General features: G+C 44.0%; 1 non-coding gene across 1 annotated transcript; it reads right to left on the bottom strand.

Annotated features, from left to right (window-relative positions):
• Nucleotides 1-6,100: 6,100 nt before the first annotated feature.
• Nucleotides 6,101-6,262, bottom strand: LOC146354978 (U1 spliceosomal RNA). The gene has a single exon (XR_014788681.1). It is a non-coding gene; the product is annotated as a U1 spliceosomal RNA (small nuclear RNA).
• Between the last annotated feature and the right edge of the window lie 7,528 nt (nt 6,263-13,790).

Here is a 13,790-nt window from a genome sequence, read left to right as displayed (position 1 = left end):
GGGGGGAGGGACGGAATGCCTCCCCCCCACCATCAACATAATCCGCGAAAGGTAAGTGACTTTCGTGCATCCCTACACCTCCGCATTACAGGAAGGTAGAACTCGTGCTTTGCAGAGTATGTTAAAATAGGTTGAGTCCTGTTGGTGAAGTCTATTAATCCTAGGAGTACCGGAGCAAGAAGATGGCTAAAAGTCCTCTCCAAAGCACCCCAGAGATATCACAGAAGGCCACTATCCTTCTACGGTATCTAGCAGATTTTTTTTTTAAGTGTTCATGCAAGACGCCACCATGTTCTTTGAAGATTGTAGGTATAGGATAGTCTAGTTGTTTGTGGTGCCTGCAGCTCTTCATGACTCTACCTCAATGGGAGGAAGATCTTCAACTTGCAGAAGTATCACCTTACTACTATTGTGCTGATCATTTGACTGAGCCCAAAATATGGACTAAGGTAGACCTTCGTAGACCTAGAGCGACGTTCCAAGTTTATGGTTATAATTTATATCATGGCAAAATGCTGGAGGGCAACCCTGTGGTGCTATATTTGTTTTAAGGCCTCTGTTCACGCTCTCCACCCCAATCTGGTGGCAATACTGTGATAATTTATGGACAAGGAAATTGCCTAGAGAGAAGCAGATGGGATCTGAGATACAAACATGGTAAAACCTTACATGGCATTAGCCATGTGGCAAGATATGTGATTCTGAGACCTTCATGTTCTCATATTTATTCCTATCTCTGACTATAATACATCAATTGCATTGATAATTACAGAAACCAATAGAACCATGCATGTGCATGCTGAGAGATATGTAGGGGTGTATGAAACACACTCACCCATCCGTTTGGGTCATCCACTGGGGGGGGAGAAGGTGATCCGTCCTTCCCCCCAGAATCCTCCCCAGCTGGCTCTGCTCTGCAGCAAATCCACAGAGCCACCGGCTGGGGCCGCCAGCAGCCAGACTTCCGTCCACTGCCGGGCTGCGGCCGCAAATGGCGTCTGGCGTAGGGGACGCCATTTGTGTCCCTGCTCTTTTTGTGATTGGCTACTTAATAGTCCATGGCAGAACGTCCCATTTGCATCCCTGCCCTTGGCTGTGATTGGCTATGTAAATATTTGGCTACGTAAATAGTCCGTGGTGGAACATTCCATTTGCGTCCCTGCCCTTGGCCGTGATTGGCTACGCCGGGTGCCATTTTGTTCCGCAGCCTGGCAGTGGATGGCTGCAGAACGAAGACGATGACCCGGACAAGCCGCCGCCAGGTAGGGTCCATCCCAGGGGGATTTTGGGGGGTGGCAGGGGGTAGTCCATTCTGCCACGGACTCTGGGGGGCCGGATTCTAAAGAATCTGGCCTCATTGGAGTCCATGGCAGATTTCTCTGCCATCCCTAGAGTTATGTTAGTTTATTTGTTTAGGCTTTTGACCTAATAGTAATGTCAAGGAATTGGAAGAAAGCTACACTGCGGAAATGAGATCCAACTACTCTATTATTTGGATCATCAGTAAATATTCAGTTATAAATCCTATTGAGGTTTTTGGGACAGAAAACTGTAAAGTTAGAAATCCTTCCCCATGCTTTACCAATATGAAATGAAATGTTTCATTTGAGTGTTATTCTAACACCCGTCCTAAAATCTTCCTCTTTTCAAGCTGAGAAGGATCTGTATGTTAACAAGCCCTTTGCACTCAACAAGACTGCAGGACCCATAAATTTTAGTGAAATGCCATGTAATGCAAAGCAGTCCCAAGGGTTCACATGCCTGTATATTCTGTTGACCACTGAAAAATGACAGCAAGACCTTTATGTTTATATCCCCAGCAAAACAAAAGGCTGCAAGAAGCCAGCCATCCTTCTTTTAGCAGAAAGTAAACAGGAAGCGATCATGGAAAGATCTCTCTTGCAAAAAGGAAGCCAGATGATTTGATGGCAGCAACAGGATGAGATCCTATGGGATCATCCCATGGGTATCCTATGGGTATAAAGATATTTACAGATCTTGTTTTATTTTTAAGTGATAAAAGCTAGAAATCCTTTGATTTATAAAGTTTTTTAAAGACCCCAACAGTCATTTTTTCTTTCTGATACAGTACTTTTGAAGTATGTCATAGTAGTGGAGAAAACATATTGATGCCGTAAATCTTCTTGATGGGCTAGTCACCAACAGTGAAAGATTAAAGTTGAGTACGAATGGAGATTGGATTCTGAACATCCTTGAAATCCCGAAGAAAATGTAGTACATATTTTTGACAAAAGATATCATTTTTAAAAGTGTTTTTTTTTTACAAACCTGGTGTTTTTATTTGCTTTCCAGTTTACCTGGGGCACAGCAGTTGTATCCATATCTCTGTAAAAGGCAAAGCTGGCTTCTCCATCAGATAGATGTGGACATACAGAAATCACTTAGGTGCAGCTGTTAGTAGTAAGTAAGAAGGAGGTTAGCTAAGAGGTGGTATACCTTTGACAGTTATTTTACATCTCTGGGATGAAAGGATGCTTGAGTTCTGTGTGTGGGTAAGCTTATTGGAAATATTCAGCTAAAAATATGCTGGCAGAGATTCTGGTTTACAGAGATTGGCAAGCACGTGATGAAGATTATTTGTAATGCTGAAGGTTTACTTTTATTTATGTATTGAGTGCATTTCTTAGCTGCTTTTAAAGACCCTACTAGTCTTCCCAAGGTGACTTGGGGCATAATCCTATGCATGTTTAGCCAGAAAAAAAGGCCTACAACTCCCAGTATTCCCCAGCCAGCATGGCTGGCTGGGGAATGCTGGGAGTTGTAGGCCTTTTCTCTGTCTAAACATGCATAGGATTGCAACCTTATTTATTTATTTTATTACATTTATGTCCCGCCTTTTCCCCCTCCTGCAAGCAACCCAAGGCAGCTTACATGGCCCTCCTCCTCATCTCCATTCTATCCTGTGCAGCTGAGAGTCAGTGACTGGCCCAAAGTCTCCCAGAGAGCTTCATGGCCTAATGGGATCTAGAACCCAGATCTCCCAAGTCCCAGTCCAACACTGTAACTACTATACCACACTGGCTCTTATCGCATAAAGACAATACTGACATATTAATAACCTCATATTAAATACAAACAGTTTTTAAAAGAACCAGTTTCAATCAAATGCAACGTCAAAATATCCATCAGCAGGGAATAACTTGCTGTCATCAGCCATGACATCCTTCTGGGATGACTGTCTGAGTTGGGAGCGGGAGGCACTGCATTGCAGTTGTTTCGCTCCTACTTGGAAGGTGGTGCTTGGGGAACATTGCTCAGCCCCTCTCCAGTATGGGGTTCCGCAGGAGTCAATTTTGTCCCCCATGCTATTAAACATCTACATGAAACTGTTTAAAACCTCATCATATTATGCCAAATGCATGAAAGAAGTGGAAGGTCTTAACCGAGCACCAAAAAGATAACAATGTTGATACCAGATGGGCCTAGTTGGGGTGATTGTTCCATAATTGGGGGACCACCACCAAGAAGGCACTCTCCCTTGTGGCTGCCTTCCAAGCTACCCTTGGAGGAGGCACCTGGAGGAGGGCCTTAGATGCTGAATGTAGTGTATGGGTCACTTTGGGGGTAAAAGTATAATAAGTCATGAAAGGGGAAGGGTGTGGTTACTCCCACTTGGAGGTCATCTGGTAGCAGAAAATTGTAATGGGTAAAGTATGAGAGATGTAAGCTTGTATGTCATGGTTTCAGGTCATGTTCTAGGTGTTGAAAATAAGTTTTAGTTGCTCTATGTTCTGTTACCTAGAACCACAGTATCTTTTATCTCTATAAATGCCTTATGTTTATTAGCTTTCCATCAGTTAAACTATAAAATGGAAGTGGTACTGAATGAGTATTTTTGGCTCAGGAGCTGTGCTGTTTACTCCTTAGAATAAGCAGTAAATCACAGATCAGGATTTGCCTGTGAGGTGGGGTTCATAGGACTCATCTGAAGCAGGGCCTATGTATGTTAAGTGTTTCTGATCATATGGCGTTTGCTTGGGCAATAATGAGTTTGGAACCTCTCTTCTTCTGTATTCTCCAACTCATGCTTCTCTTGAGGCCAGTCTAAAGTCCAAAGTGTATCACTGCTTGGTCCAATCTCTGCCACTTAGGCTCAGGTAAGTAATCCTGGGGCTGAGGGAAGTAATGAGAAGAGGTGGTCAGAGTCAACCTCTTCACCGTAACTGGCAGAAGTTGCTCTTGTCTGCCAGTCCCACTTTCCAGCCACAGCATTCTCTGGTTGTCAATTTCCCTTCTCTCCACTTGCCTTTCTGTTCTCCTTTGCCTCCACTCTGCTGTCAGCTTATCACTTGCCTTTCTGTCCAGCCTGCTCTTCCACTCTCTCTGATCATTCCTGGCTCAGCCTTCCTTCCTTGCTCCCACCATGCTCTGTTCTGCTTGTTCTTTGTCTACTTTTCAACTCTGTCTCAGCCCCATCCTGCTTGATAGTCTGCCGCTACAGTATTTTTCCCCAGCCAGGCTGATCAACAAGCCACCCTAGCAGCATGTTCCTTGTAGCCATCACCCCATTTGTAGACTAGGGATGCTGTGGTTAAACAGACTGGGGAACAAGATAAAGTCTTGTGATATACCACAAGCTAAAGGATTCAGGGCAGAACAGAAGTCCCCCAGCACCACCTTCTGGGACCAACCTGCCAAGTAGGATTGGAGCCACCATACACCATGTCCCCAAACCCAACTTAGCCAGGTGATCCAGAAGGATATCATGGTTGATGGTTTCAAAAGCCACTGAGAGATCCAGGTGTTCCAGAAGGATATCATTGCTGACAGTATTGAAAGCCACTAAGAAATCCAGATGATCCAGAAGGATATCAAAGCTGATGGTATCAAAAACCACTGTGAGATCCAGGGGAGCTAACAGGGTTCCTCAGCATAACTTCTGTGAACCGCCCAGAGAGCTTCAGCTATGGGGCAGTATAGGAATGTAAATAATACTAATACTACTAATAAAAATATCACCCACCAGGACAACTAAGGCTTTTTCTGTCCCTAAACCAGGTCTTAACACATTTTGGAATGCATCAAAATAACCAGCACCATCTAAGAGTACCTGAATTTGAGAGGCCACCACCCATTCCAGAACCTTGCTTAGAAATGGAAGGTAAGACAGGGGATGATAGTTATCACAGACTGAGGGGCCTACATTTGAGTTTTTGCAGGAAGGGCCTAACCACCTCCTCCTTAAGGATTATTCCCTCCCTCAAAGAAGTATTTATTTATTACTTCTGAGATTGAAACACCTAGCCCTGCTCTGGAAGATCTGAGAAGCCAAGATGAGTAAGGATCTAGGATACAGTCAGGCGGTAGGCCTCAGTCCTTCAGTAAGCTTGTCCACATCCTCAGGTTGCACAAGCTGAAAAGTATCCATAACAATAGGACCAGATGGCTTCCTATCTCCACCAGTGTTAAAAATGTGGCACCCAACTTGGCGCAGGTGTGAGCAATTTTATCTACAAAACGCAACGACGCAAACTGTTCACAGAGTGCCTCTGAGCGTCCTCCACTCTGGGCCTCAAGGTCTGAATTAAGCAGACTTTGTGTGGATGCAGTGGTGGCAGAGAAATAAGCCACCTTTGCCCCATCATTGTCAGAGAGGAGGCCCGATAAGAGGCACTCACTTGTGTTTGGTTGTATTCACTATGAGTTTTCCAATACTTGCACTCTAGGCATTGACCCTATTGTTTCATGGTCTTCAGCTTATGCAAAGCCAAGGAGCCAACCTGGCTCTACAGTTTGGGTAAGGAAGTTTGGGAGCAATTGTATCAATGACCTGGGTCACCCCCTCATTCTAAGCAAGTTTTAAGATCCACTCCATGAAAGAAAGAAAAAAGATAAGTAACTTCGCATGTAAACCAAGTTTGGGAAAGTCCAAAATGTATGTCCTCACTGTATAGGGTGAACAGCTGGTTTTGTATCCATGATTAGTTCATCATTTGCACATGTTAACATCTCAGTAATAAAAACAAAACCCTTCCTGTGGTAGTACGTACAGATTTCTTGCAACTGTCATTTTACTTTCTATAGTCCTGCTACTTCTCCTTGTTTGAACCATTGCACAATGGTAGAGCACATGCTTTGCGTACAGAAGATCTCAGGTTCAATCCCTACCACAAATTATACAGTTGAGTTTCCCCACACTTGGGGAAATTGCAGGGGTCAGCACACCCAGAGTGCAATGGATGAGCCTCACCCTGGGAAAATCACATTCATGATCGTGGTGTCTCCCCTGCCAGGTAGGTTAAAAAGGATCTCAGGTAACAAAACAACAACAACAACAACCCTAGAGAGCTGCTGAAAGTTCCACTGAATCAGTTATTGGTAGATAATTACCTACTAGATCACACCAGCCTTTCTAATCTGATCCAATCCAATCCTTGAGGTTGGCAGGGTTGGACACTGCACAGCAAATCACAGAATGGTTATTTTGCCTCCGCGTTTAGGACAGGGTTGGGTAACTTGTGGCCCTCCGCATGTTTTGACTTACAATTCCCACTAGCCCTAGCCAGCGGTGATGGATGATGGGAATTGTAGGCCAAAACATCTGGAGAACCACAAGTTGCCTTTCACTATTTTAGGAGATAAGGTTAATTTAGCATTAAGATGACAAGCAGCATTATAGAATGGTAGGGCTGGAAGATATCTTAATATGACTTGTTTCAATCTTCTGCATTCAAACAGAAACTTTCTTACCCAAATTATGAGGCTGTAGAATAGAAAAAAAATACTGCTCAAGGGTATCTGCCATGAATGGGGAACAAGCAGGACCAAGATGCACCAAACGTGAGGTGGCTAAAGGGCAAGAAAAAGTCAATGTTCCAGGTGGGACTTTAGACGATGCTGCTTGTTCATCCCTCAGTGGGTCCATTTTTACTCCTCTGAGCCAAATTTGTCAGGCAAAGAAGCTCACACATTCTGTGCCCAGCTACAATTTGCCATAAATTAATTACTGTCAACATATGAGACTTAAGCTATTTCTGCTTGAGGCAGATAGTACTAGCATACCTCATTAAAGATCTCTGGGGGATATAGAATAAGATGGCAAGTATCATGTGTGAAAAATGTTTTTTCCCCCCCTGAAACATTGTTTGAAGTGAACACAAATGTGGTTTACAAATATTAGAATTACCATACAAAGGGCTATTACAAAGTACATTGGAAATGTATCTCATTAGTTTGGATGAACCTGATTGCATTCATGGTGAAGGAGTGATGTAAATGGGCTCTGTGAAGGGAAATGTTCTGAATTTGAAATGGCACCAAGCCCCAAGTGTTCTCTCTTTATGAGTTATGTCCTTGACATGCCTCCATTTTAATTGTATCAGTATAGTTCTTTCCTAAAGGTGCGTGCTGACTGACCCCCATAATCAGACCCTAATTCAGCACTTCAGAAAATAGCCTGATTCGGCTGGGGCCAATTCAAAGTCAATGAATTTCAACTCAGTACCAAATAACGGTAAAGCATGCCCTAGGATTAGAAGGTGGATCTGTCAGTCAGTGAACTGCTCCCTCTCCCTCTCCCTACATAATCAACACATTTAGAGGAACAAAACTTAAAGTTCCTGGACACAAAAAGGACAGCCCCATTTAGAGTACATTACAGTAGCCTAACCTGGAGTAAAACTACGGCATGAACGACTATTGTGAGGTGCTCTTTCATTAAATAGGGTCATCATAGCTGGCACTGCAGCTGAAGCTTGAAAGTGGACATTCCTTACACCAATGCCACCTGCATATCCAACTGGAGCCCTGGGTCAAGCAGCATCCCCCAAATTACAGACCTGATCTTTTAGGGGAAGTGCAACTCCACCCAAGACAGGCTGCACTCTTCAACCACAGTTTACCTGTCACCACTACTTCCATCTTGTCTGGATTAAGTTTCAGCTTATTATGTCCCATCCAGCCCTACACAACAGACAAACTGTCTAGTATTTCCTCTGCCTCCCTAGGATCAGATGTGTAAGACAGATATAGCTGGGTATTATCAGCATATTTATGATTCCATGGCCCAAATCTCTGGATCACTTCTCCCAGTGATTTCCTGTAGATGTTGAACAGATAGGGGGCAGGACAGAACTTTCTGGAACACCATAGGCTATTGGCCAAGTGGAAGAGCAGAAGTCCTCTAGCACCACCTTCAAGACCCTACCTTCCAGGAACGAGCTAGATCAATGCTGTGCCCCCAATACCCATCCCTGCAAGATAGCCCAGAATGATACCGTGAGTGATGGTATTGAAAGCTGCTGAGAGGTTCAGGACTACTGGTATGGTCACACTCTCCCTGTCCATCCCCTGGTGCAAGTCATCCACTAGGCCTTAGTGTGTCACTGCTGGGATGACAAAAGAAGAGTCTAAATCCAACTAAAAGTAGTTGTGCTTGAGTTTCATTTAAATTACTAGGGCTAAAGTTAGTTGCAGCTAGCTTGTTGATGAGAAAATATACAAAGCTGGAAAGTTAGTTTGGAATGTGAATTCTAAAGCAAAAACCCTACCAGCTTTAACTCTAGATGCAGAGTACAGTTGTATACACATTTTTAGGGAAGGTGTGGGCCCCTGATTCTGTATGGGAATCTGGCGGGAACCCCCCCCAGCCCACACTCCCAAGCCCTGCTCGCCAAGCCCCTGCCTGCCCCCTGCCTGCGCTCAGCGAGAGTCCCATGCTCACCCTGGTGGCCTCATCGAGCTCTGTGGTCACCATGTTTTAAAGAATAAAATGGCGATCGCAAAAATGTGCATATTTACATATGTGCGAAAATGCACATTTTTGCGAATATGCTTATTTTTATATGCATGAAAATGTGCATTTTTGCAAATGTGCATATTCACACATATGCAAATATGCACATTCACAAAATGCGAATTTTGGCATATATGCAAATGTGCACATTTTTGCGATCGCCATTTTATTTTTCAAAAAATGGTGACTGCGGAGCTTGATGAGGTCGCCAAGGTGAGTGTGGGCTGCTCACCGAGTGCAGGAGGGACTCAAGTATGGTCTGGGCACTGGCGAGCAGGGGCAAGGGCTGGGCCGGTGCCTGGAGAACCCAGATGGGGTGGGTTCGCACATCCCTACTCATTTTGAAGCAACTGATGGTTGGAAGTAGTTCAAACTATGGTTAAACATAAATTTTACCTGGTGTGGAGGTACCACAAGAAAGCTTACTGGAAGAATAACAAGGAATAATCACCACATGGTGACTTTTTTCTGTCAAGGTGAATGTGTACATCATTATAGTTTTCTCCAGGTGGGTTTCAGTCACTTCTGACTATAGAAGCTCTTCTTGCTTCTAAAAGTTTGTAACTGCCACTTCAAACTAAATCAAATGCAGCTCTGTACTCTTAGGTCTTCCATGCCATGCACACCCATTACCATTCCTGCCTTTCCGTAAGAAACATTTTTGTGACTTCTATTTGAATAAGGTTTCATTCAAACTCAGAGAACACATGTTTCTTCTCTACCACCTGGCATCTCATGTGAAAAATACAGAGCACTGTTACCCTATAAAGAAACTTTGCATCTCTGATCTGAGTAGTAAGTTCTCATTAAGCTGTAACAGACTAGAACAAATGAGCTAATCAGTAAGTACCTTAATCTCTTCAGAGCCTCATCATTCCCATTTCAACGGTCCAGACAAGCAGCTAATCTGCTGGAAAGATTGGAAATGAACTACTGGTACCGATTTATTAATTCCAACCTGGTCCACAGTAAAATAAAATTATTCTCAAGGCGATAAGATATTTAAAGATCCCTCCCTTTTTTTTCTTTTCTTTTAAGTGGTTCTGTTCTTAATAGGAAGTAATTGAACACCAGGAATTTCTGTTGAAAAAAATATTTGATACTATAACGATCTGGAGTAAACTCACACTTTCCTCCCCTTGAGGGAGAATAGGCTGGCATTGCCTAGCATTAATTTTGCTTCTGAGCATGTTGCCACCACCCCTGGTTTCTTCCTGGCTTTGAATCCAGAGGCACTTCAAAGCTAAAGAGCTATATCTGTGAGGGAAAGAAAGAGACATGTAGGCTGCCTTTACACTAAAGAAAACCCCCTCAGTCCTCCCATTGTGGAGCCTTTCCGTGTTTACAGTGGGCTCCCAGACAGTGAGCATGTGATTGCTGAGAGGGGAAGTTTTTAATTTTCAAGGTTCCATAGAGATCAATGAAACATTGCCATCTAGTGGCTGTTTCAATAACATAACAATCCAACTTAAATAGATAGTTCATTATTTCCAGATCTTTTTGAGATGGAATAACCAGGAAATACCTCTGGATGTGCCTTGGAGGTTGACAACATCATGAAAAGGACCCCCAGACTTCCGTGAGTGAGCAATCTCCATAGCAGGATAACAGCTCAATGTGAAGGAGCCTGTAGCAAATCACCAGGCCTGAGACTATGCCAGGCAAGGGCTTATTCAGTGTGTCTTTAAATGCTTGGAGTGTCAACAATAGGGTAGGTGCATAAGCAAGATAGATTCTAATCTATAAAGCAGGGGCACTGAACCTATTTCAGTCCAAGGGCCCAATTCCAAAGGGATGGGGCAAAATGCCAAAAAAATACCAGCCTACCTTGGTGTAAAGCTCTTACTGCCAGTAACTAGGTTTTAGGGGAGCCATCTCAACCTTTTAGGATGGGGAGAAACTACACAAAAGCCAGGAAACATTAGGGGAAAGAGGGTTGGGCCAGGAGGAGGGGGCATGGCCATCTGGGAGGGTCAGATAGGTGTGAGGTTCTGTACCCCTACTATAAAGCACTAGGGCTTTCCCAAATACCCATCCAAATGTCTTTGATTAAGAATGTAAGACACAACTTGTGGATTTAAGGGGGCAGGGTGGGGATACCGAGTCAACATGATAGTGCGCTTGGCGATGATTGCTGAAGATGGTCTTTTGGGTCGATGAGCGGGGATTCTGATACAGATACCCAACTTTTATTTTATCTTATCGATGGAGAACGTCATTGTTGATGTAAAAAAAAAAAAATCCTGTTCCATTGGCAGCCAGACCAATGCATGGTGAGTTCATTTAAACCCAAAGCAAACTCTTTAAATAGCAAGCGGACTAATGGGCTTGCTGGCTTCAGGGATGGCAGCTCAGCCTGGTCTCCCTTGGAAATTTGGAATATATTTCATGTGGGCTGTGAGGAGTGAGGAGCTGTTACTCCATGGCTTTGAGCCTGGGTATATCAAGTTGCTGCAGGTAATACTCATGACTCCCCCCCTCTCACAAGTCAACCTACTCATATGATTTTAGTAGAGCAGCTTTACAAATAAGTCCACAAAATTACTAGTCCACACAAAATTCCTTGTCAACTTTTTTCCCAATATACTTACGTTAAGCCCTACGAGGCTCAGAACTGCTTCTCCCTGTATGAACCTACCTAGTTCCTGAGGACATCTTCAGAGGCCCTTCTCTCTCTGCCCCCTCCAAGAAAAGCTCAGGCAGCAGGGCAGGGGCTGTCAGTTCTGGTACAGCCATGCAGGCCTTTTCTGTGATAGCCCCTGTTTATGGAACACTCCCCAAGGAAGCTTGTCTGATGACACTAGTCATCTTTTTAGGGCCAGATAAAGATGTACCCAAGCATTTTGACATTAGCTACGGGCCAATTTTTGTGGGCTGTTTCTGTGATGGTTCCAGGCTGTGGGTAGTGGGGTGGAGGACTTTGTGTATTTGTGAATGAACACTTTTCATATTGTATTGTTTAGTTTATGATTTTGTGATATGTATTTTTTATTTGTATAATTGTGGTGGTTATGGTTTATATTGATTTGGGGTTCTCCTCCTCCTTCCTAATATATTTCTGTATGGTGTGTGTAAGTTGCTTTGAGGCTGCTTTTTGTGGTGGGACGCGACACATGAATTTAGATAATTATGTTAGTTATTTAGAAGAAAAATGAGGAACAACAGCTGTGTTACTCTGTGTCCTTGTTACACATGTATGAACTCACACACATGTATGTGAATGGGATGTGTTGGGATCATTAATGAAAAACCAGTGCTACAGCAAAACTGTGCGACAGCAGTAATTAGGGGGACCCAGAATGGAAAATGCAAAATGACAACAAGCCAGATTTTAGACCAACTGAACTTGCAGTTTAGTACGAAATTAGAAAGAATAAGTACATGAACAGCATTCAAATGGGACCAAGAGTTACTTGATTAAATCTATAGAGAAGTCTTGGGATGAGCGGGAAAAAACGACCAAGGGAGCAAGAGAAGCAATGCCTAATATACATACCTCGTAAGGAGCCAGATTGACACATCAGGGTCCTGATTTGGTTGTAGACAGAGACCAGAATGAAAATAGCTTGGCTCACGGAGAAATGGACAGTTGCTTGCGGGGAGACTGAAGGAGAGAGACAGAGAGAGAGAGAGAGAGAGAGAGAGAATGTGCTGATACACCTACTCCAAAGAGAAAGGGTAGAAGGAGGTTCTTCTTTAGGGGGTGTGCTGTGATCTGGGCACTTGTCTTGTGGACCCACTTGTTCTGTGGGTTACCCCTTACAAATTAATACTGGGTGAAATCACCGTGGTTGCAATTAGTTAACAATAAACATCCAAGGAAAGGTGGTATTGAACTTTAACAAAAGAAAAAAACTTTCATTCTCCTTCAATCCTCCAACATCGTCCAGAAATAGTGTGGTGGCCCAAAATTTTCTTGTTGATCAGAAGAAGCCTGAACTTTCCCCTGGAGCAAGTGACACATTGGATGAAGTGAGTTGCAACAAGCACCCTACTAACTTCAGGACATACTATTTCACAACCTTAGGTTTGGAGAGGGTTTCCCTCCAAGATCAAAAGAAAAGTGAGGAGATGATAGAGGCAGAATGTTGGTTTTCCCACCATGGGACTCTAGTGCAAAAGGTGCAGAGCAAAAGAGGGGATTGTGTGCCTATTTTGGCTGGTCCCTAACCTTAATGGGTGCTATGATATCTAAGTACCTATGAACAGTTTACCAGCAGTTTTCCCAATTCTTCCCACATAGTTGCTGTCTCTCTTAGGACTCTAGATAAGCCAATTAATAGGTGTGCCCAGATGACTTGATCGTGTTAGGATCCAGACAGGAAGGCACACATCTGAACCTCCTGAGGGTGGGGTGTGGAACTCCATGCCCATTGTAGATATAGCGAGATCCACTCCTATGTTCTGTTAATCAAGGCTGGCCAGCCAGTAAACACCATAACTTTGCATTGGCTCCCTAAACTTCAGTTTAGGGATGGGTGAACTTGCCTCTGCTTGCCCACACACCACTCGCCAGAACCTGCCAGCTGCCTGATGCTGTTTGCTGTGTGCGAATTAGACCACTTACGCCTGTAATTTAACTTAAATGGCCCTATTCAAGACCGCCATTTTGCAAAAGGGGGGATTTGTGGAACAAGCCTAGCTGCCACCATTTTGCATAAAATAGTGGTTGCCAGAGTCCCTGTCACTGCCTGCCAACCCCTTGTTCTCTCCTTGCAAGGAGAAAATGAGGGGTTGGTGGGTGGCGGGGAACTCCGGCCACCACTGCCTGTCAATCCCTCACACTCTCCTTGTAACCACAAGCTTGCCCAACTTGTCATGTGACAAGCCGAGCAAGCTCAGGGATGTGCGAGCTGGAGTCCAGGGGGCAAAGCCAGTGACAGCTTGCTGAGCTCTACTCCCAAACCGGATTCCTCTGACATCACTATTTATGACTGAGGCGACTGGGAAATTTCCTGATTCACACGCTCTTAGTCACAGTGCTATACCAGCTCCCACTCTTTCCCTGAACTTTTGTCTTCACCTGGTTGTTTTC

This window comes from Heloderma suspectum, chromosome 2 (genome assembly GCF_057233095.1).
Source record: "Heloderma suspectum isolate Gila_16-S chromosome 2, 16-S_ref, whole genome shotgun sequence".
In the NCBI taxonomy this organism is placed as follows: Eukaryota; Metazoa; Chordata; class Lepidosauria; order Squamata; family Helodermatidae; genus Heloderma; species Heloderma suspectum.
This window is presented reverse-complemented; position numbering and strand designations above follow the sequence as displayed.